Genomic DNA, 24,951 nt, shown 5'->3' on the forward strand with positions numbered 1-24,951 from the left:
AATAAAGAGGTATTTTGACATAGATTTAAGCCATTGTGCTGCAAAATGCAATATACCAATATCTATAGGGGTTTAATATCAACTCCAATGAAAATCTTGACATTTTCTGCTTTGAAAGAGTACTACACATTAAATAAGTAAGAGACACAAAGCAATATGCAAAAATCTATATACCATTGGAATAGAACCTATGACTATCCCACTTGAAAGCTGTAGGTCATGTGCACTAACCCATTGAGGTACAAGATATCCTTTCAATAAAGAGTTATTTCATTATAGATTCAAGCCATTATGCTGCAAATTGCAATATACTTAAAAAACAATCTATAAAGTTTTACTATCAAGTCCATTAAAAACGCTAGACTTTTACTGCTTTTAAAGTGTACTATGCATTAAATAAGTGAAGAGATACAAAGCAATATGCAAAATCTTACCTACCATTGGAATAGAAGATATGACTATCCCACTTGAAAGCTGGAGGTCATGTGCACTAGCCCTTTGAGGCCCATGATCTCATTTCGCTAAAGGGGTATATCATCATAGATTTAATCTATTATGTCCTTCATAGCTAAAGGACATGCGCACCAGCCCATGGAACCATATGGTCACATTTGGACAAGCAGGTATTTTGTCATAGATTTAAGCCATTATGCTGCAAAATGCATATACTTAAAATAACAATCTATAAGGTTTTACTATCACGTCCTTTTCAAACACTAGTCTTTTACTTATTTTAAAGGGAACTATGCATTCAATAAGTGAAGAGACACAAAGCAATATGCAAAAAATATATCTATTATAGGGTTAGAACCTATGATTATCCCATGCAAAAGCTGTAGAACATATGCACTAGCCCACTGAGCTACATGATTTCCTCTGGATAAAAAGGTATTTTGTCAAAGATTTAAGCCATTTGGCTGCAACATTTAATATACTTAAAAAACAATCTATAAGGTTTTACTATCAAGTCCAATTAAAACACTATACTTTTAGTGCTTTTAAAGGGTACTATGCATTAAATAAGTGAAGAGGCACAAAGCAATATGCCAAAAACATATTTATTATCAGTTACTGTATTTATATAGCACACACATATTCCACAGCACTTTACAGAGAATATCTTGCTATTCACATTTGTCCTTGTCCCAGTGGAGCTTACAATCTATATTCCTTACCACATGCTCTCACACATACACACTATGGTCAATATCTAGTATAGGGTTAGACCCTATGACTATCCCACGCTAAAGCTGTAGAACTTGTGCACTAGCCCATTGAGCCACATGATATCCTTTAGATAAAAATTTATTTTGTCATAGATTTAAGCCATTATACTGCAACATTTAATATAAAAACAATCTATAGGGTTTTACTATCAAATGCATTGAAACTCTTGACATTTAATGCTTTTAAAGTGTACTATACATTAAATAAGTGAAGCGACACAAAGCAATATGCAAAAACATATCTACCATATTGTTAAGACCTTTGACTATACAACTGCATAGATGAAGGGCATGTGTGCCAGCTCATGGAGCCTTTTGGTCTCCTTTGCATAAATATGGATTTTTTTCATAGATTTAAGCCATTATGCTGCAAAATACTATAAACTTAAAAAATAATCTATAAGGTTTTTCTATCAAGTCCATTGAAACTCTTGACTTTTAATGCATTTAAAGGGTACTATACATTAAATAAGTGAAGAGTGAAGAAAAACATATCTACAACAGGGTTAGAACATATGACTCTCTCACTCCAAAGCTGTAGGACATATACACTAGCCCATTGAGCTACATGATAATCTTCAAAAAAAGAGGTATTATGTCATAGGTTTAAGCCATTATGCTGCAAAATGCATTTTACTTAAAAAAACAATTGATAGGTTTTACTATCAAGTCCATTGAAACACTTGACTTTTAATGTTTTAAAAGGGTACTATGCATTACATACTTTAAACAATAATGTAAACCGAATATGTGTAACCCAGGAAAAACATAGGTAGTATATAACCACAAGTAAAAAATAGGTAGGAATAAGGTCAGCTAGTTAGAACCTGCCAGTGTCTCCAAAACATCGAGCAAGTGACACCGCCCACATAGTGGTTAATACAACAATCTCTAATTTAATTTTTTCTTCACAGCATTGCCCGGAGATCATATTATTTTATTATTTTTAGCCTTTACTTTTTATCTTAATTTTACTTTTTATTACTTTTACTCTATTTTATAATTTTCTTATCTTTAATTTCTCTGATCCATAGTTGTTACATTTTCTCAACATATAAGTGCTCTTTTTTATACTTAAATTTATCAAAATCCATAAGATCTGCTCCTCATACTTAGCGTAGCCTACATAATCACATTTCTACTACCCAATTAACAGTGGACTGCTGCTCAAGTATTACATAAACATGACCTCATATATCACACATGAATTTAAGAAGGGAAACCTGGACAACCTATTCTCATTAAATACAAGCTTTATAGAAACCCCAGTAGAAGAGGAAAGATTCTGTGATCAATTTCTAAAGCTGGAAAAAAACTATATTCAAGAAACCAAACAATGGTGGGAATTCACCACACTAACAAAATATCTAGACAACAATATGTTACCAAGGGGACTAAGGATTAAAAAAAACACTTTCGAACCTGTAAACAAAGACTGCTTCACCAAATAGAATGAAGAATTGGATAATTGCTTCAGGAACCTGATCAGACTAATAATTGAAGAAAGGAAAGCATCAATGGAAAAAATAAATGAAACAATAAATTTGAACAATTTCAACAAATTTGAACCACTGCACACCATGGAGGACTTCAAGAACCTTATCAAGATGACAAATGAAAAAATTAAAAAAATGTAAGAAAAGATAATTCATCAAAAGCAGAAAAAAATTCAAAGCGACATCAAAGAAAACAACATCTTCCTCAACACAAAACACACAAGAAGAACAAACACATTACCAAAACAAACACCTACCCATACAGACAACACAATGACATAACTCAATGGAACCAAATCCCAAGACCAACGAACTATATAAAAAGAGAACCCCTCATTAAGGGCAAACCCACATCAACAGGACAACAAAGAAATTATCAGCCATATAACAAGAAACACTTCTCGTACCAAAACAATACCCAACAAAATAATCCTTACAAACTCATCAGAGAATAATTTAGAGAAGGAATACAAATTGCACAAACAAAGGATGAGGAGAATACTAGATCCCTATTCAACACCATCGAAACAAGACACTGTAACATCGACCACTTCAGTAGAAATCTAAGAAAAGGAAACATGACAGATGACCTAAGCCAAGATGAAGATAAGGAAGATTTTTTAGGGTTGATATGGGGGGAGAAACCCACAGAAAAGACCAATATTCCACACAAAAAACCAAAGACACACACCAACGAAAAAAAAGAGAAACAAGAGGGGGGAAAAAGAACAGGAAAGACAAAACACCAATAAACACTGAAGAAAAAGAAACCATCTATAACCTGAGTGATAAACCCCTGAATGAAGACCAAATCAGCTTGTTGAAAAAGGGACTAATATTGCCCCACAATCCAGTATGAATAAATTTGACATATATATAGACATACAGAAATTTGTATGTAAGTTATGTATTAAAAAATATTTTATTAAGGACCCACAAACAAGAACAAGTACAGGAAATCAAGAATACCAACATTCAGAACTGAAACCAGCCTCAACCTTTTACCCAGCTTACATAAAAGGTCCGCATTTGAAAACATTTCAGAGACTGATAGAAGAAGATATCACCAAATTACCAGATAGAAACAAAACCAAATACAATCATACATCAAAAGAAAAACTTGCATTAAAAGAACTAAAAAAAGTCAAAAAAAGGGTAATCAAACCAGCAGACAAGGAAAGAGGATTGGTGATCCTAGACAAATCTCAATATGAAAAAGAAGCAGAAAAACTACAATCAGACACTGATACATACAAAAAACTACAACAAAATCCAACAATATATGTCAAGAACAACTGGCGGCACAATTAGAAGGCTTAAAAAAGGGGATTATCAACAAAAAAGAATATGACTACATCATGGTAAAAAATCCGAAGATACATACCTTCTATCACCTCCCCAAAATCCATAAAAAACATAAAAGAGCCACCAGGCAGACCCATTGTCTCCAGAATTGGGTCTATTACTTCAAATTAAATATGGTATATTGACCATTTCCTGCAGCCCATCATTCAAAAACAAAGAAACTACCTTAAAGAAACATTACACATCCTACAAATTTTAAAGAACATCCAATGGAAAAATAGCTATATACTCTGCACCAGCGATGTCAAGTCATTATATACATGCATCAGTCACAATCTGGGATGCCAACATACAAGACACTATCTGACAACACAAACAGACCTACCAAACAAACAAATCAACTTACTCATGGAACAAATAGAATTTATACTACAGCTACTTCTGGTACAATGGTGACTACTATCTTCAGATAAAAGGAACAGCAATGGGGACATATTTTGCACCCTGTTATGCAAACCTCTTTGTAGTGAAATGGGAGGATGACAAGATATGGCAAAATAACAAGTACAAAGAAAACCTAATCTGTTGGCAGAGATACATCAATGACCTCCTTTTTATATGGGACGGACCACAAGCAGATCTTGATAACTTCACAAAATACATGAATGAAAATGACATTGGCCTCGAATTCATAGCAGCCACCAGCAAAGAAAGAGCCATCTTCCTTGATCTAGAAATCAACATAACGAACAATGAAATTATCGCCAAAACATACAGAAAAGAAGTAGTCGGGAACAACATCTTGCCATTCAGCAGCAATCACTACCGAAAATGGTTGAACAATATACCAGGAGGACAATTGAGAAGAATAAAGAGAAACTGCACAAGTGAAGAAACATTTAATTCATAAACAAAGGCTACAACAACCAACTCATAGAAAAAGAAATTGAGAGAGTCAACAAACTGGACAGATCGGATATGATACAATACAAACAGAAAAGGACAAAAGAAGAAAAACAATGTACAGCTTTCATCACACAATACAACTCCAACCAAGATCAAATCGAAGAGATTTTAAAAACACACTGGCACATCTTGATGCTTGACGAAGATTTAAAATCCATCATCCCACCAAGACCAAATATTATCTACAGATGTGCAAAGAATTGAAATCAAGAACTTACAGCTAGCTTCATCCCTGTTGACAACCAGGAGAAAACAACAAGAATAAAATCCAAAGGATTCCACAACTGCCTCAAATGCAAGGGGTGCAAAACAGCAAACAAAAACAACAAAGAACACATCAAAATTCCAATGTAACCAAACAAAGAATATTAAATCCGGAAAGAAATAACTTGTGAAACCGAGGGAGTCATATTCCTTTTAGAGTGTCCATGTGGCCTCCAATACGTTGGACAAATGAAAAGAAAAATGAAAACCTGTATAGCCGAACATATCTACAATATTAAAAGAGGACTCTCCAAACACAGTGTGTCAAAACATTACTTGGATACACATGACAAGAACCCAGATGAACTGAGATTCATCAGAATCCAAAAAGTGACCCCACATTGAAGAGGGGGGACCTGGTAACAGAATTAAAAGAGACTGAAACTAAATGGACATACAAACTTAAAACCTTGAAACCCAAAGGACTAAATATAGACATCAAGCTCAACGCCTTCCTATGAAAAATAATTTCTATAAGGTTTATACACCCCAACATCAGATTTTTTCCTATAAATTTACACACTTTCAAGATCATTTTTATATATTGCTTATCTATTTCTTATTCAATTATTTGTTGTTTATTTTGTTTTTAATTTATTCAAATTTTATTCATTTTTATTCATTTTATTTTGAGGGCAATGCTGGATATCTAGAATACAAGAACCCACACATGTGCTTGCCGCTTCTTTAAACAGAAGACCCGGCAGAGGACTTCCTTTTTTTAAACAGACCCAAAAGTTTTTTCAATCTCCCTGGTATAAAAAGGGACTACCCACAAGGTAAACCATCCTTGACAAAGTACATTACTGCATGAAATGCATTGGATGGTGGGATAGCCGAAAGACGCCAAACCGGAAGTGCGATCGTCACCACTTCCAGTGGATGTAAGACGCTGATGGGGACCCGGGACATTGCCGCATTGCTGCGAGGAGGAAGAGGTGACAGTTGCCAGGAGGCAAAGGTAGGAGTTAGAACCTGCCAGTGTCTCCAAAACATCGCGCAAGTGATACCACCCTCAAAGCCCACAACATCAACAACCCCCACAGCCTGGCTCCACACACATACCCGCAAAAAAGCTATAAATACATAGTGGTTAATACCACAATCTCTAATTTAATTTTTTCTTCACAGCATTGCCCGAAGATCATATTATTTTATTATTTTTATCCTTTACTTTTTATCTTAATTTTAATTTTTATTACTTTTACTCTATTTTATAATTTTCTTATCTTTTATTTTCTCAGATCCATAGTTGTTATTTACTCATTAAACAAGCGCTCTTTTTTATACTTAAATTTATTAAAATCCATAAAAGCTGCTCCTCATACTTAGCGCAGCCTACATAATCACATTTCTATTGACTTGACTTGATAGTCAGTATATCTCCTCCCTGTTGTCTCAAACATACCTGCAGGAGTCTTTAAGTATTAAGGAGTACTATACTAAAAATCTCAAAAAAGGTTGATCTGGCTAGAGACTTGTTACTTTGATCATCTAGGATTGCAACAGATTTTGATCTGCCACTTATGGCTTCTCTGCAGACTCTGCTACATTGTGAAGTGATCTCTGGTGTGACTACAGTAGTGTTCCTTTCCACTACACTATATTCCTTACCATGCTCACTGCCACTGTGACTGTATAGTGAAGTCCATGGGGAGGCCCAGGTTGTAGAGCTGTGTTGTGATCTGTGCTGTCACATTCTATGCAATTAGCACTAACCTTACAGTCCTTGGTGAAGTGGGATGTTGAAGTGTAGTACTGGTAGCAGATTCTATTTTCACTTGGGAAGGCTTTGCGGTTCTCCAGGTTCTGAAGGCTCTGCATTTCAAGATAGGATGTGGATGTAGAGGACACTGTTTGCTAGGATTTTTGTCTCTGGCCTTTTGACGCATAGAGCTGGCAGATCTGTGGAAGGAATTTGGAGGATACATAGTTTATGAACTGGGAATTGTGACTAGCATTTTGTGGGGGTTAGGTAGCATAGGTGTAGACCCTGACAGGGTAAAGGCAAAACTAGGATCATTCCTGATCTTAGCTTGCTGGTGTACAAAGTCTGAAAAAAACAGAGTATAGGGGAAATGGCACCTTGTGCTGATGTTTGTATTTGGAGCATTGGGTAACCCACTGTTCCTGCAGATTGTAGGTTTGCTTTTGCACTACAGGGTTAATGCCTCTGGCTGTGTTAAGGAATGCAAGGCCTGGTAAGTCTCATTTAAACTTGACTACAGGAATTTCTATCAATAAGTCATTAAGGGGTCAATGTACTAAAAATCGCGGTACTTCCGCAATTATTATATATCCAACTCGCAGGGGATATTTTCATTTTCAATTAAAGTCTACCCACTATGTGCAAAGGGGAAATTGCAGGGACAGCGTTTTTGCGGTAACCACTGTCTCTCTGAGTTATATTCCCAGCATTTAGGAGAAGTCCTTCACAGAAGTGAAAGACTTCCCCGGGGGAAGCATGATACTGCGCATGCGCACTGTGAGCTTCTGGAACAGGCCAGGGGCTGCTGGGGTGAGATTGAAAGATCTCTCTTCTGCCACTGGAGCCCCATAGGCTTACAGTAGTTTACACCACATGAAGATGGTGTAAACTACTGGGGCTAAACTTCTCCTGCTGTATTTGCATAATAGCTAGGACGTAATTGAAAAGCTGCCTGTGTGCAGCTTTGCAATTGCAATCCTTGCTGAATCAGCCCCATAGATCAGATTCAGATATGTACATAAACCCCATGTTGTGGATCTGTGCATGTGCAGGACCTGTTCTGGGCATGTGCAGAATGGGTCCAGCATGATCACTCGCAGTCCTCCCTTAGTGGCAGCATGATTGACATGATGCAGCATTTTGGTGGCTGAGTGGTGGCGCCAAACAGTACGTTCTATAAAAGGGGGGTGTTGCCCCCATTATGTATATGTGCCAAGCCTTAAGTCTGCGTTGAACTTCCTGGACCAGGCAGAGGGGTTCTGACGTCCAGGCTGAGTGAGCTTTACTCAGATTGCAGATGGATGCAGGAGGTGTCTATTTCCTCCTCCTGCTGCATTTGCATTTTTGTTGTATGTATTGAACAGCTGCTTCCCTGTATTTATATAATATTTATCACTTCCACATTAAAAATGCAGATAGTGATAAATGTGCCCCGTAATCAGTGGAGTCACAATGGGGGTGTGAGCCGCATCAGGGTGTCACACTCAGAGAGGGTGACACCAAAATGCTGGCTCCTCCTCTGGGTGCTGCAGTGTGACATTATCCTGCAGCACTCGGTTCCCGTGACAAAGGAGGAGCCGATAGTGCAGTCACAGGTCTCCGGGGGAAGCCCAGCATCTCCAGGGATGCTATGCACACCCCTGGAGTGATGCAATGGGGATTTCCCTATAGACCAAACCCCCTTATGTTAAGACATGCCCCCTTTTCGGGCGCGCACAAGGGGGCTATTGAGTGTACACTGTGCAGGGGTTAAAGTGGGCCAGAGTGGGGTGGAACTGCGATCCGTCACTTCTATTTGAAGACAGTACCAGTTCCGCCTCCTCTGGCCCACCTCAGCCCGGTGCCGCAGGGAGGATCCATTTGCCAGGTGCCTGCTGAGATTTTGTTACCAACACCCGCCAGAGGCTGGAGTTCACTCCTGAGCTCTGGCTTCTGGCTCCCACAGTGTGCAGTGAACTATATAGTTCTGAGGAGCAGCCAAGCAGACCGGACGGCAGCGGATGCAGAAGCGCGGCTTAAGGTAAGTATTGTATTTTTTTTTCTTGTGTGCGAGCGCAGCACTATTGCAGGGGGCATTACTACTGGGGCATTACATCTACAGGGGGCATTACTATTGGGGCATTAATACAGGGGGCATTACTACAGGTGGCATTAATATTGGGGGAATTACTTCTACAGGGGGCATAACTACAGTAGGCATTACTTCTAAAGGGGGCATTACTATTGGGGCATTACTAAGTGGTGTAATGTGAATCAGGGGAACTATGTGCGGTGTAATGTGAATAAGCTTGTGCTACTGTGTGGAGTAATTTGAATTGGGAATACTGTTGTGTGACCACACCCCTTTCTTTTGAGACCACACCCCCTTTTTTGGCTATTGCTGTTCCTTTATTAAAGAAGCCCCACCACTTCTATAGGACCACTTTAAGCACTGCCACCAGATTACCAGACCCGGTGATGCCTCTGCCCTTAATACTTAGTTATAAGCAGAAGGTAACATCTGTTGCACTTATGCCATAATATAACAGAGAAATGAATATCACATGGAAAATCTGAATTGCAACTACAATTTGGAGTTACATCAATGCCATATGAAGGTGGAATGTGGCGGAATGTATCAGTTTTTGGATAAAAATGTAGATACATCCCATCCTCCTTTGCTTGCATACCAGCACCTGTGATCGTGGTATGCAGGTACAAAGACTCTTGGGTTTATGACCTGGGAGTCCTATTGCACATGCATGGCCATCGGTCTATGCATGCACAATCCACAGGGGAATGGAGCGGGGTCATTCAGATCCCTCTCTGAGGCTTTTTGTAAAAATAAACCCCAAGGCTGCTATAGGCAACTCCATCTATAGATGGCATTGCCTATAATGCAGAACCTCCGGATAGTTGAGCTCTTGTGGCAGCCTCATAAAATTCTATGGGGGTTGCTGTGCCACGGGTCCACAGTGGATATCACTGATATCTTCTGTGGATACTTTTTTAATACATATGACGAGCTATATGTATTGTGGTAAATCTCAGAAAAGGAACTCTTACTGCATCTTTAACTTTGATACATCCCATCCTATGTCCTGCGAGTAGACCACCTGAGGTAACAGTTAATGCTGATTCCTGGTCAAACCCTCATGGTTCTCTAATTGGATAGCTTCTGGCAATTTACCTGGGAGAAGAGACCCGCGACACAGACTGCAGGTAATTGCTTCTGCCCCTTGGCAGTGATGTCCTTCAAGGGCATAGTTATAACAGGTACAGGGGGTGCGGGTGCTGCTTCCGGGGTCCACCACTCCTCGTGCACCCAGTTATGGTGCCAGCAGGAGGGCACTCACCTCCTGAGCCTCATAGGCAGCTTTTTTATTTCTTAGCAGTGAGCTCCTTTCCCAGCATCAGTGTAGAGATGAAGCTGGCCAGAACAGCAGATGTGCTGCCCTGTAACATCACACTGCTTAGAAATGATAAGCCGCCCTCGAGGCTCAGGTGGCATAGACATTTTCCTAAGGAGCCTCCATAAGTCTAGCTATGCCCCTGCTTTGCAATGTATATGTCCTCTCGATTTTTGCAAAGGAGGCCCAATAAATTTTATCTCAGTTCAGGATGCTCAGAATAATAAGAATAGGGAAGTACTCTCTGAGAGTATCCACTGGCACTACACTAGTATTTACACTTGTTTGAATGAGGACAATCAGAAACAATGGGGTAGATGTACTAAGCCTTGGAGAGAGATATAGCGGAGAGAGATAAAGTACAAGCCAATCAGCTCGGAACTGTAATTTTTGAAACACAGCCTGTAAAGGAACTGGTTGGTTGGTACTTTAGCTCTCTCCACTTTGTCTCTTTCCAAGGCTTTGTACATCTCCCCCAATGTGAACCAGTTCATTATCATCCCCATCACATCAATAATTATGTGATATTGTAGCATGAACATTATGTCTCTTGGATCTGGATATTTATTGCATCTTAATACATTTCAGTATGTAAAATTAATGGTGGAAGAAAAAGGACAATGAATTATATTTTTTTATCATTCGTTATTCTCGAACATTAACCATTGTGCACCTTTAGGCTGAAGCACTCACTGGCAAAATAATATCTGGAAAAAAAGGCAAGTATTGTTCCTGAGATCTCAGGATAATAGTATTACCTAAGAGTACTGCTATATTGTCTCTTGTCTGATTAACCTGCCTAGACATTGAGTGAATTAGCATCCAAATCTAAGTGCAGTATATGTAGCATATTTTGCTGTTGCATTGTTTTATTTGATATTTATTAGGTTAATGCTAACTGACACACACAAGCTCTGTATGCATTATCTAGTTTATGAGTCAACTCCATTTAGCTTTTTATATACCTGCCAGCATTTCTTGCAGCTCTATTGCTTTGTTACATTACATTGTTTCCAGTATGCTGATAACAGCCGGCTATATTCAATTACCTCCATTCTCTTGTGTGTGAATGGACTCTGATAAATGCTTGCTTAGGTTTTAATGTAGTCTGACTGTATATTTAGTCACAATTTATATTTAAATGATGATATAAGGCCAAAATGGAACCCAAGGCAATAGTATTCAGGAAGCATCAAATCAATGGTAAACAGAAAATCATTTTTAGAAAACCATGTATATAAAACAGTAAGTAAATCAGACGAAATCCTTGCTTATAAATAGCATGGATGCAAACCATGAAACAGTGTATACTGCATAATAAGCCAATCCATCTGTTGCACTTGATGCCATGTATTACTGAATACTGATCTGTGACGTTCTATGAAGTATGGGGCTAATTCAGCAGAAGACGGAATTGCAAAGCTGCACGCAAGCAGTTTTGCAGTTCCGTTCTTGCAAATATGCAAATGCAGCAGGAGGCGTATGACCTGCGATCCTAGCTGGCTGGCTGGGGTAACCGGTGGACAGCTGCCGCCAGGTGAGTAAGCCTCAGCTTACGCAGGCTGAACTGGTAGCGAGGACAGGAAACTGCATCAATTTCCTGGAACGCCGGCCGTGCCTGCCCCTGCGCCACCCCTTAAATGCCTCTGCCTGTCAGGCAGAGGCACAGCAGGGGCTGTATGCGATCACGCACGACCCATTCTGCACATTAGCAGAACGGGTCCTGTGCACCCATAGATTCCCGATCATCGGGAATCTGAGTCAGCATTGCACTTATATGTGTAATGCTGAATTAACCCCTATATCACATACTTTTTATATATACTGACTTTCTGCACATGCTGTATACTTTCTGCACATATTTGTTACATTACAGATTGAACAGGTTCAATTTCACGCTGTCATTTGATTACGTTTTAAACCAGAATAATAATATCACAGCACTTTAGCACATTATATCATAGTTCATTAGCATATTACATTATGCATTGCATTTCATTCTGTGCCAGCTGCACACAGCAATGCCTTAATGCCTTCTTGTGCTGAATCATGCATACAGTATATCACTGGCATTGGACTATATGATGAAGAGCTCCTCCATCACATCATTTGTAAGGTAGAAATGGGGAAAACATTTCTGCAAGCTTTGATTTTTTAAGAACTGAAATTTTTTGCGGCCAGTGAACCAGTTCACAAAGGACATGCTAAAACCATTAAGAATTTTGAACAAAAAAAATTCAAAGTATTTTTAAAATGATTCATGGAAAAAAACTGTCCTGAGATAAATATCCAACTACCACTCTGGAAACTTAAATATATAGTATCTATTAAATTATTTGATTAAACCGTTGATGTGAATACATATATAACATTTACAGAGAATCCAATACTCTATACATGCCATAAAACACCATTAGCTTTTATATACCCTTTTGTGTCATATATTACTACTGCTGAACAGCTTTAGCGCTTTTCCCTTTTACCATCCTTTCATATGGTTGCCCTGTAATATTTCTTTCCTTCACCTGCTTTCCTTGTGCCTGAGCAACAAATGACTTAGTGGTAGTGTGGCATCAACTGGCGTGAGGGCTTATTCACACATCTAGGCTGGAAAAAGGGGTAAAACTGCTTAAAAACTAAAGACCATTTTTGATGTGTTTTAGTTATGCATTTGTAAGTAGTTTTTTATGTTTGCACTTTTCACAATTTATTACATTGTTACTTTATTTGCAACACAGATTTATTTAGCCCTTTACAAACCTAGGGCCTCATTCAGAGATGGACGCTAATCCCACCACTGTTGTGGATTTGTACGCAATGGCTGTGTGAAAATATGCAAATATCGCAGCCACCGGGATTTGTATTGAGACATGGGGCAACTTGTCTTTCTCAGAGATAGAAGCCACTTAAACCTTTTTCCTAACCAGTTTTCATTACTAGGAAATAATGATGTTCTAGTGGGCTACAGTGACATGCTTTTCTCCCTTTATTAAATATGTTGCATGCATAACATAGCAAATATATGTTATAGTTTCACTCACATGGACAGATATTTTTTTTACTTTTAAGTCAGCAAACTTTTCCCTCACCCTGGCGGATTGGTAGGGGTATCGCACCTGTGATCCATTCATTCCAGTACAGATTTATAGAAGTGAAGTTGTTACCCAACCAATCAGATTATAACTATCTTCTAGAAGGTGCTAGATAAATCATAAGTAGAATCTGATTGGTTGCTATGGGCAACACCTCAACTTCTATGAACCCGCACTTTAATAAATATATCCCCAGTAGTGAGAGACAGCTGTAATTACTAGTTTAGACTTATTAGTGATAGAAAAAAAATTTTGTGAGACGTTTATTTAGTGTTGAGCATGAAAGAAAAAAGGTTTTTGTTCAGTAAGTTACAGCAGCAAGAACAGATTTTTTAGGCATTAATTATTATCTGAACTATGCACAAGCTTGTAAAACCTCACAACTATAATAATGGTAATTTACTGAAGTATATGTCTTGGGCAGTGACATCTGCAGAGGGTTTGTTTATTTCTTATTTTAGATGTTCACATTCAATGTATCTCTGAAACTTAAGTGAACTTACACAAAGCAACTTTTCTCCCATTTAAACATCTCTGACATATGAAGATTAAAAAAAAAACTAAAAAGAAAGAAGCTTAATCACGGTCATGTCTTGTAATTAAAATGACATGAACAGTTCATTGACTAAAGTGTGTTATTACAAAACCTCACGGGGGAGAGTTAGGCTATGGGGAGGGAGAGTTAGGATTAGGCACCACTGGGGTTTCTGTAACTCTGTTACAACTACAACAATAGTGATAACAACAGTTCACACATACATTCGCCAAAGCTTTATTGATCAGGAACGCTTCTTTCTTGAGCTGTTAAATAAATGGGTTAACGAAATATCTTAATGCTTCTATATGCAACAATTATTTCTCTCATACCAGGTTGAATTAATATATAAGTCCCAGAATGTCCCTTAAGTCATTTAACCTCTGGCCAGTAACCCGTTACGTTGGTGCACATTAGAAGCTAAGTAGGTTGCTCACAATATCCTAGTACTGAAGAAACAATGTTCTGAATAATACTACTTCACTAAAGGATGCTATCTGTCAATGTTGTTGTGGACTTGTATGTTGCAAACCCGGGTTTGAGGATTTCTTTAGTAGTTTACAGATGATGCTAATTAGCTTTGTCTCAAACTGGTGTCTGATGAAACTTCGGACATCATTATAATGTACTGAGTTCTGTAGTATTTTTTATTGCTATAATGCAGCTTTAATATACCTTTCCGGTTTAGTAAATGGACAGGACCTGCACTCTGTTTCTCAGGTTATATGTAGTAATAGTACCTTCCTGCAGCAACAATTTGTTTGAGTATATTCACTGAAGTAGTCTGTGATGGGGCAAAAGTTATCCTGAGCACTTATAGTAGCTGCTCTTAGATTACAGTCTCCTCAACAGAACCCCCGGCCCTAACAGTTATATTGCAGTGAGGATTGGCCCTTGAGGGAAAGCTATAGGTTCTATATATCTGACAGCTTATGACTGAAGTAGTAATGCTGGATGGTGCTGGTTTTATTTACAGACCTCTCCTGTGGATCAGTGGTCCCTCCTGCAAGCTGGCTCCCGGCTGTCTGTCATCAGCTCCAGGGGAGGTCTCTTGGCAGCTCCCTCCTGTACAGCTTCCTCCCTGTGTAGTGTCCTCACAGCTCTCTGTATCCTGGCTGATACCTTCCAGCTGCAACAATGGGTCCACACAGCGGGCACCGGTAAGTCCGACTCTCCGGTAAGCGCAGCACTTTCCTCATGGCTGACTTACCTCAGGCACACTCCTTTTTCCAGTAGCCTCCGCGGGTCCCTTATATATCAACGGCCACGTGTGGGGACCTCTTCCCACCAACTGCACTCACCACTCTCTCCACTGGCCCCCTGATAAGTTCACAGGGAGAAGGTTTCCCCTCTACTGCGGCAGCAATGTCCCGCTCCTGGCTGCATGCCCACTGAATCCCTGTGTCCCTGCGGGTTCCACTGTTTCTCCATGGGGGGACAGTCCATATACACATCAACTGGACATGTTTTGTCTTTAGGCACTGTATATATATATATATATATCTATCAAACAGCACATACATGTTTATATATGACTGGCTTGCTTTTACATTAAACTTGTGTACATATATGAATTGACATTATATTAAAAGACAATGCATTCTATATGTCCATTACCATATACTCTTATGAACTGGCCAATACACTTTCAGGGGTATCACATCCCCCCTTAGTGCCTAACCCTAACCCTCCCCCTAGTGCCTGACCCTATACCATAAGCCTCTGCATAACCCCAGTACTTACTGTTGGGATGCCGGCGCCGGGATTCTGACAGATGTCTGGAACTGGCATTCTAAGTACCGGCATACTGACTGTCGGGAATTTGACCGGATCCTGTCATCACAGCTTTGTATAACACAAGTAACATAACATTATAGTGTAACTGTGCAATAAAAAAAGCAAAAGAGTCTTTGTACTTACCAGCAGTCCCTTTCACCTCTATATTTTGAGCGTAATTATGCAATCTAAACGCTGCAATGTATATATGTAAGGTTTTGTTCTTTCCTGTAACATTTTGTACTTATGCAACTTGTTGCATTTTTATGTTGCATTTTCTATGTGCAGTACTACAGCCTTTGCAGTGCCACACTGTAGATAATAATGTACGTGCCAAATTATTATTATGATTCTTTATAACCTCAGGCTGTTCTAAACAGACCAGTAATGTCATTTTAATATAGGTTCTTGTAAATGATAAACTGGAGTAGCCCATATTTTCACAGGGAAAATTTCTCATATTGAATTGCAAGAAAACTGAAAACAAAAATAAACCCTTGTGTATTACCTGGATCAAAAGAAGCCCAGTTGAGCTAAACATTGGATGTGTGCTTCTGACACTACAGGTTCTTGTACTATTTGCTAACAATTATATTTGGACAGATTTGCAATATGTTGGCCTGTAACTTCACACTTGGATGTACAGTAGTTTTTTTTAGCTGAAATACGCTGACATGATGTTATTGTAATGATCTGATTTTCTTCATGGTGTCCTTATCAATATTACCTTATTTTCTAATCATCTGTTGGCTCTGTAATGAAGAGTGATGATGGCTATGGGTGCTCAGACCACGGTCAAACACACATACATAATATAAGGGTAAAACGACAGTCTGTAGCCCTCTATGAATATAACATAAACAACTGTAATGATTAGTGGCAGTACTATATGTTAGACTAGTGGCAAACGCAGGATTTCTAGAGGGGGGTTTCCAAATGCTTGATTTTAGAGTGAGTGTGGCCAGTCCATGAATAGGGCATACTGTAATTACCACTTATCCAGCTTTAATATGCATCATACAAAGTGTATTGTGTGTCATAATTCCATATACAGGACCAGAGATCACAGTAGGCCATTAAATGCGGCAGTAGGGTCATCCTGCCTGAGCTGAATGCGTTTATTTTAGATGTGAGCACCATTCCAGGGCATGGGAGCAAGTCCGGGAGTCTGGGGAGCAGCAGAAGAACCTAGCACTGCCCTGGACATATATGTACATATTGGGCTCTATAGCAGTGCATCCCTAACAGTGCACGTTTTCCAAATCCCCTAATTGGTGCACAGGTGTATTTATTACTGGCTGATACATGTTAAAAGATCTACAGCTGGTGCTATTTATTTAATTTATGATACTGAGAAGAACATGCAGCACTAGTAAAATTCCATTATATTACTATTTCTATTATGGTCATGGTGTGGGATGGGGAGGGGGCTTTCCAGGCAGATGGAAACCCACCCCCCTGCGTTTGCCTATGTTAGACTGCATTTTGATATTATTCATGCTGCTTAACAATGATATACAGTACAGGAATTTTTTTTGGGTGCTTGCTGGGTCATAATTGAGTATTGAGGTAGACACTTAATTTGTTTTTCTATTAGGCTCTATTTAATATTTAGGGGCTGTTTATAAGCATGCACTATGTCCTAACACAACTTACTTATTTACCAATGTTGTATACAGTTTATATTATGTATACTGAAGCTCTGTCCACTCAGCTCTGTAATAAATCCCCTTAAGGATGTCTCCCACACAGAGGGCCTGATTCAGACCCGCTCGCGAGCGTTTAGCGCTCACAAGCAGGTCGATGTTGTCCAAGTGTGCATGTGCACGACGGAGGCGGCTCCGTCGCGAGCGTGCGCGAGACCCGAATAAAAATGGGCAAGCCGTCGTTATGGGTCTCGCACCAAAGGGGGCATGCTGTCGATGGTGATTGACAGCTCGCCCCCTTTGTTGGGCGTGCCAGGGGCGTGGCTGCCCAGACGGAGGCGTTCCAATGGGAACGCCTACCGTCTGGGGCCGGCCCCACTGACATCACTAGTGATGTCAGTGGGAGTGCTTTTGGCTCTGATAGAGCCAAAAGCACTCCAGGGCTTGCGGCAGCAAGACCCTACCGCAAGGGTCTCGTCGCAAGCTCGATGGTCGCGATGGTCTTGACCATCGCTACCATCATTTTGGCCGCTCGCTATAGCTGTGGGTGGTCACCCACAGCTATGCGAGTGGCCAGGAGGCCGCTCCAAAAAGGAGGAGGGACGGCCCTGATTCAGAGCAAGCGCTCTGTCAGAGCGCCTGGCTCTGAATCAGGGCCAAAATACATTATTAAGAGGTCTGATAAAGGCCCTTGTGTGTTATTGTTGTCATACAGGGCTCTATTTATTAACATTATTTTTACTAAAATAAAGTGAAAAAGGGTGTTTTCACACCCATTTCACATTATTTTAGTATCACTTATAGTTATTACAGGGCAATTGGAGTAGAATTCGCAAAATTCTACTCCAACCCCTAAGTATCACTTATTTTAATGAAGCAGATCGCATTTCCCATAATTGTAATGGGAAATGTGATCCGACCAGAGTTACTAAAAATACATTGTAAAAAAATATCGGGGAAAGCCCTGTGATAATAACGCCACTTGGAGGTGGCATTATCCAGGGTCTCCCCCGGTTACCGGCCTCCTGCCCTGCTCTAATGGGGAGAGCAGAACCGGGAGTCGGTCCCAGTAATCACCTGTGTGGTCTAAACAGCCCGCAAGCTGATTACTGATTTTTTACTTACCTGACTCCAGGGACCAGTGATTGGGCCACCGGTGATGTCTCCCCTCTGGTCAGCTAGTCTCCCATAGTGCACTGCAGCCCGGTCATCAGGTGATCGGGTCCCAGTACAGCCCGGTCATCACCTGATCGGAGGCATGGAGAACATCACCGGAGGCCCGGAGCATGCAGGTAAGTGTAATTAAGGGAGAGGGGGGGTCGCGGGGGGGCCGTGATTGTGGGGGCAGGGCTTAGCACCGGGGGCAGAGCTTAGCGCTGGGGGGGTAGCAGCGATGGTCGGTCGGCGCATGCGCGGGCACTTTTTCACTGTATTTTTTGCGAGAATACCGTGACTAGTGTGCGGAGGGGATTCGCAGGGACGGAGCTTTATCGCAAGCTCTGTCCCTGCAAGGGATTTGTAGTAAATCCCTGTGATATTGCCTTGCGCATTGCGAATTCAGTCGATAATTTCACACTACAATCTGCATTCAATATGCGGATTGTAGTAAATAGAGCCCATAATCATTAATCTTGCCTTGCCTAAAAGGGCCCCACCAGTTCATGGCTGTGAACAGGTTAATTTTTATCTACCTTAAAAATATATTACCCTTTATGGAGCAATAACTGCTGATTGTGATGGACAGTTTTGTTAAATCCTTATGTGCACATTACGTATTAAATCCTTATGTGCACATTCTGGCTGAAAGTAACTTGTCACTGAGATCAGCACTTTTGTGTGCTGTCATGATAAACATTATAATATAATAAAGTGCCTTCTGGACATAACAGAATTTTAAATCATAGTGGTTCAGAATAGGGAAATAGTAATAGCAATTACAATTACTTCATTCCATTTTTCAATTGTAACACTATTGTGGATTACACTTTTTATGTCATTACAACCGAGGGAGAAAAATGATAGAAAATATAACAAATTATAAATTGTTTGAGTGCATGTCTGGGATATGAGGGAGCTAACAATTTGAATTTTGCTGAAAGCTAAAACATAATGAGATATGTACAATGTTATTAGTTTGCTTTTTCAAATTTGCATAATGATTGTAACAAATGTTAAAAATAGCAGGAAAAATACATCTGATTCTAGGTTGTTGTAAAGACAGATAATTAAATGATGAGAAATGGGAGAGTGCAGAATGGAGAATGAAAGACAGGGCAAAAACACAACCAATCTGTACACTAGTAGAGTTCAAAAGGCCTTTGAGAGTTAATTTCTGCTAGTTTACAGCCATGGCCAAAAGTTTTGAGAATGACACAGGTATTGGTTTTCACAAAGTTTGCGGCTTCAGTGTTTTAGACCTTTTTGTCAGATATTACTATGGTATATTGAAGTAAAATTACAAGCATTTCATAAGTGTCAAAAGCTTTTATTGACAATTACATTAAGTTTATGCAAAGAGTCAATATTGCAGTGTTGATCCTTCTTTTTCAAGACCTCTGCAATTTGCCCTGGAATGCTGTAATTCAACTTCTGGCTCACATACTGACTGATGGCCGCCCATTCTTGCCTAATCAATGCTTGGAGTTTGTCAGAATTTCTGGATTTTTGTTTGTCTGCCCGTCTCTTAAGGATTGACCACAAGTTCTCAATGGGATTAAGGTCTTAGGAGTTTCCTGGCCATGGACCCAACATTTGATGTTTTGTTCCCCGAGCCACTTAGTTATCACTTTTGTCTTATGGCAAGATGCTCCATCATGCTGGAAAAGGCATTGTTCATCACCAAACTGTTCTTGGATGGTTGGGAGAATTTGCTCTTGGTGGATGTTTTGGTACCATTCATTATTCATGGTTGTGTTCTTAGGCAAAATTGTGAGTGATCCCACTCCCTTGACTGAGAAGCAACCCCACACATGAATGGTCTCAGGATGCTTTACTGTTGGTATGACACAGGACGACGACTTTTGGAGGATGGCCTGGTGACCACAAACTGACCACATGTATATTGGATGTCCAAGGAAAAAGGACAGCAGCTTTTTTAAACCGCCCCACAATTGTATCCTAATAGAAACCTTGTGACTCATAACAAGCTAATATTGTAACTATTTTAAAATCATAATACATTTTTTTACATTTGAATAAAAGTGACCCCTCCTATCTCTGTCTCCAACAGGTAATCAGCAATTATTATCTCAAGTCTGGGGCAGAACATTATTCCTGATGTGCTGCTTTATTTGAATTATATATTTAGGTAATCAGCAATTATTATCTCAAGTCTGCTGTTGTCTTATAATATTTTATTGTATATAAATTGCCATAAGTACTATCTCCAGTCTTTAGATGGTGTGTAGGCATGGTTGATCTTAAGTCCTAAATGTTTGGTATGTGCTACATGTTTCTTTAAGCCATTTTATTGCTGGATCTGTATTGGCTGGCCAGAGGGGGGGGTTGTCATTAATTAGGATGCACACTTGAGTACATCTCTACTTAAATATCATTCACTAGGCTGTTTAGCCTTGGCTGAAGTTAGCAGACTCCTATGTGCAGAATCACAAGTGCAAAATAGATTTTTTTGGAAAATGTCAGACCGGTGTTAAACCGAAGGAAAACAGAAGGAGAACATTTCATCAAACACAACTAAACTGCAATCAATACTGCATATGGACACCTATGGAGCATCAAGTGTGAGTTCACTACCTCTTCACAACAAATATCTGCTGCCTGCATAACTAGGATATTCAACACTGAACTCCTTGTTTGATCATTGCAAAGACATTATTTCACTTGCTACTATTTGTGGTGCCTCTTTCTTCACTAAAAACTAAATTCTTATTTGTACCAATGCAAAGTAACCTCTAAACCTTGCATATACAGTCTGATTTACCATTGCTTTTGCCTAGCCTCACAACTTTGAAATTCTTTTTGTATTACTCATTTTCAAAACCCTTTAAATCACATATATTTCCCTCAATAGAAAAAAAAACCCACAACTTTGTTCATCAATCATACGCATTCAGCAACAGTGTTCTTTCACCAGCATTTTTTAAAAATCTTCAACACTGTAGTTCTCACACATACACTATTCTTACCTCATCCACACCATTACCATGTTTTCTTCAAATTCTCACTTTACTACCTACCTAATCCTTTATTTTGCCCCCTGTTCCCCCTAGTCTCCTCCACTTCTTCCTCCCCTTCTCTCCCCTCCTCTGTCTGTATTCCTCCCCTCTGCTTCCCTCCTTCTCCTCTCCCATTACTCTTTCATTCTTTTCTCCCCCACAATGGTCCTACTACCCAACCACTAAGCTCAGCACCCACCTTCATCTCCCTAACACCACACCTTCATCTACATCACACTAATCTCCTTCCCTTTCCTGCAAATGCATTCCATCTCTCTTGCCTACTGATTACTTCCTCCCACTCCTGCCTCCAAGACCTCGCCTGTCCTGCTCCCTTCCTCTGGAACTCTCTCCCTCTCCCTATCAGACTCTCCACCTCTCTACAAATCTTCAAACGGGCTCTCAAGACTCACTACTTCAAATCCTTCCAGCTCTCATCCTAACCTGCTGCTCAATTGCTTCTTCCTCACTGTCTACCCTATCTGTGTCACCCCTGTCTGTCTCCCCCCACTATAGGATGAAAGCTCTCACGAGCAGGGCCCTCTTCCCTATGTGCTTTTCCTTCCCTCACTCATACAATCATCTATTCAAAACTCTTCACAAGGGCACTTAACACTTGGTAGCTAAAGCTCTACTGCTTTTTTGAGTGTTATGATAGCTGCAGCAATGTTTATAAACCATGTTGTTATTCTATATTGTCTTGTACTGTAAGTCACTGTTTTACAAGTTTGCTCATTTGTTAATGTACTTTGTGAGGCGCTGCGGAACCCTTGTGGCGCCATATAAATTAAGGATAATAATAATAATAATAATAATAATAATAAAACCCTTAATGGTATACAATATGCTCACTGTGTACTATTAGATGGTTACATAACAGTCCTTAATCTCTAATAAATAACCACATGGGCACATACATTGGTGTAGAAGTGGTTATCAATATATTTATAACATTGACTAATAACTAGTATGGTGGCAAAGACAATGCAAGCAGATCAGACACCCTCTATGAGCCCCTACAAAATAGCTGCAGTTTCAAGTATACTCGATGGTGCCTACAATGGCTTCTGTCTACTCCTTATAATATGCCTAATAGATGACCAATCCAGAAAAGTGCTGTTGCTGATAACCACATACGAGCTATGTCAGCCAATGCCATTCTGAGAAGGAGAGCATACCATTGCTAGCATGGCTCATTAACATCTAATCTGACGGTCACTACCGCCATCATGAGAACAAGAAAAACAAAACATGAGGTATGGATAGAGGGGATGTCGTAAGCTGGCCATACACCATGAGATATTCACTGTGTGACATGACGGGGATCCAACGTCCGACATATCGGGCGGTCCCCATACATGGTACTAACAGGTGGCCGACTGCCCGATATGCTGACTCCCCCCTACCCCACCTGCATAGCGCTGCATGGGATTGCACATCGCATCCCCAGATCAACTGAACCTGCAGTGAGATCTGGGGGTGCAATGTACGACCCCATGGGTGTGCACACTGGCCTATATCATGCCCATACACGGTACGATATATCAGCCAAATCGTATCAATCCATCGGATCGGCTGGTTTATTGCACCGTGTATGGGCACCTTTAAAGGAGAGACCCCAGTCACAGTCCGTAATATGGTCTCTCCCCAAACTCCTCCGCTTACTGATTCCAAATTTGACTAACTTACCTAAGCTACACCAATGCTTCCTGACTTATACACAGACCAGCAAGATACCTTAAACCCCCATCAGGCAGAATGTAATTTCTCTTAGGGATTACGCCAACCTGGAAAACAAATATTACAGGAGAAAAAAAAAAAAAGACACAGGGGAGACGTATCAAGCCTTGGAGTGAGATAAAGTGGAGACATTGCCCAAAGACAGTAATAGGTAAATGAGAGTTAGAAGCTGTTTGGTTGCTTTGCACAACTTCTCCACTTTATCACTCTCCAAGGTTTGATACAGAGATTTTAATGATAAGGTAATTCATAATTTATTTATTAGGGGGGCACAAATTTAATATTACAGATGTGTCCTCACATCTAGGCTTAATATGCCATGCAGCGCAACTTGCCTGACATGAATGAACCACCAGGTCCCGTGCTTTTGTGTCTTTTTTGCCAAAATGCTAGGTGACCAGGATGCACCAGCAGACTGTGCTGATTAATTTGATATGCAACACTTCTCTATCTGTGTGTGCCTGAGTCTGTATATGAAGCACAACGGAGCTTGGAATGAAAAAATCTGCTGCCTTGTAGTAATTCGTATACAAATGCAGAGACTCAGTCGCACACAGATATAAAAGTAGCGCATATCAAATTAATAAGCAGTCTGCTCATGTGTCCCAGTCGCCTCGCACTGCTACATAGGGGTAAACTTACTAATGTTTGATTTTGATTTTCATTCAATTTTGCCTTTGAGGATTACTAAAGACAAAATCGTATGTCAAATCAAACATAAAACCGAGTTTGACTGAAATCCCACTCAAAATCAAACATCGGAAAAACATTACATAGACCAACATACAGATACCACATATTCTAAGATTCGATTAAAAAGGAACACCAAATTGAACTTAAAATCGAATTTCAGATCCCTTTTACAATAGACCTGCTTCATGCTTTTGATTTTAGTATGAGCAGGTATGAATGACACAGATGTTTGCATCTGTGTGTAAAAGGCTTTTTAAATTGTTATTTTATTTTTTTTAAATTATGTGGGGCCCCTCCTAAAAGCACAACCAATCCTGGACTTTTCAGAGCCAGTCCTGGTTGTGAAGATACAGGGGACGAGCCTGTCCTGGTCGTGAAAATACAGGGGACAAAATGAGTAGGGGTCCCCTGTACTTTCCATACCCAGCGGGGGTGTAATGCCACAGACAGGGGAACCCTTTCACCCAATAAAGGGGTCCCCCTCTCAAGGGAACCCCTCGCCTGGGCTGACAGCCAGGGGCTATCCCCGGCACCCCTGGCCAGTGGGTGCCAGGTTGATTGTGTTTGAAATTGTAGTTTGAAAAATAGATATAATAACATTGGCCCTCATTCAGAGCCGGACGCGTCCTCCATAAAAATGGAGCGTCCTCCTGGACGCTCATATAGCTGTGGGTCACCACCCACAGCACATACGAGCGTGCAGGATGATGGTCGCGATGGTCTTGACCATCGCGACCATCGCCAGTGTGACCAGAAGCCTGTGGTCGGGGTTTTCGACCACAAGCCCTGGAGTGATTTTGGCTCTATCAGAGCCAAAATCACTCCCACTGACATCACTAGTGATGTCAGTGGGGCCGGCTTCTGACGGTAGGCGTTCCCTTGGGAACGCCTCCGTCTGGGAGGCACGCCCCCGGCACGCCCACCAAAGGGGGCGTGCTGT

This window comes from Taudactylus pleione, unplaced genomic scaffold (assembly GCF_031769625.1).
Source record: "Taudactylus pleione unplaced genomic scaffold, aTauple2 ptg000342l, whole genome shotgun sequence".
In the NCBI taxonomy this organism is placed as follows: Eukaryota; Metazoa; Chordata; class Amphibia; order Anura; family Myobatrachidae; genus Taudactylus; species Taudactylus pleione.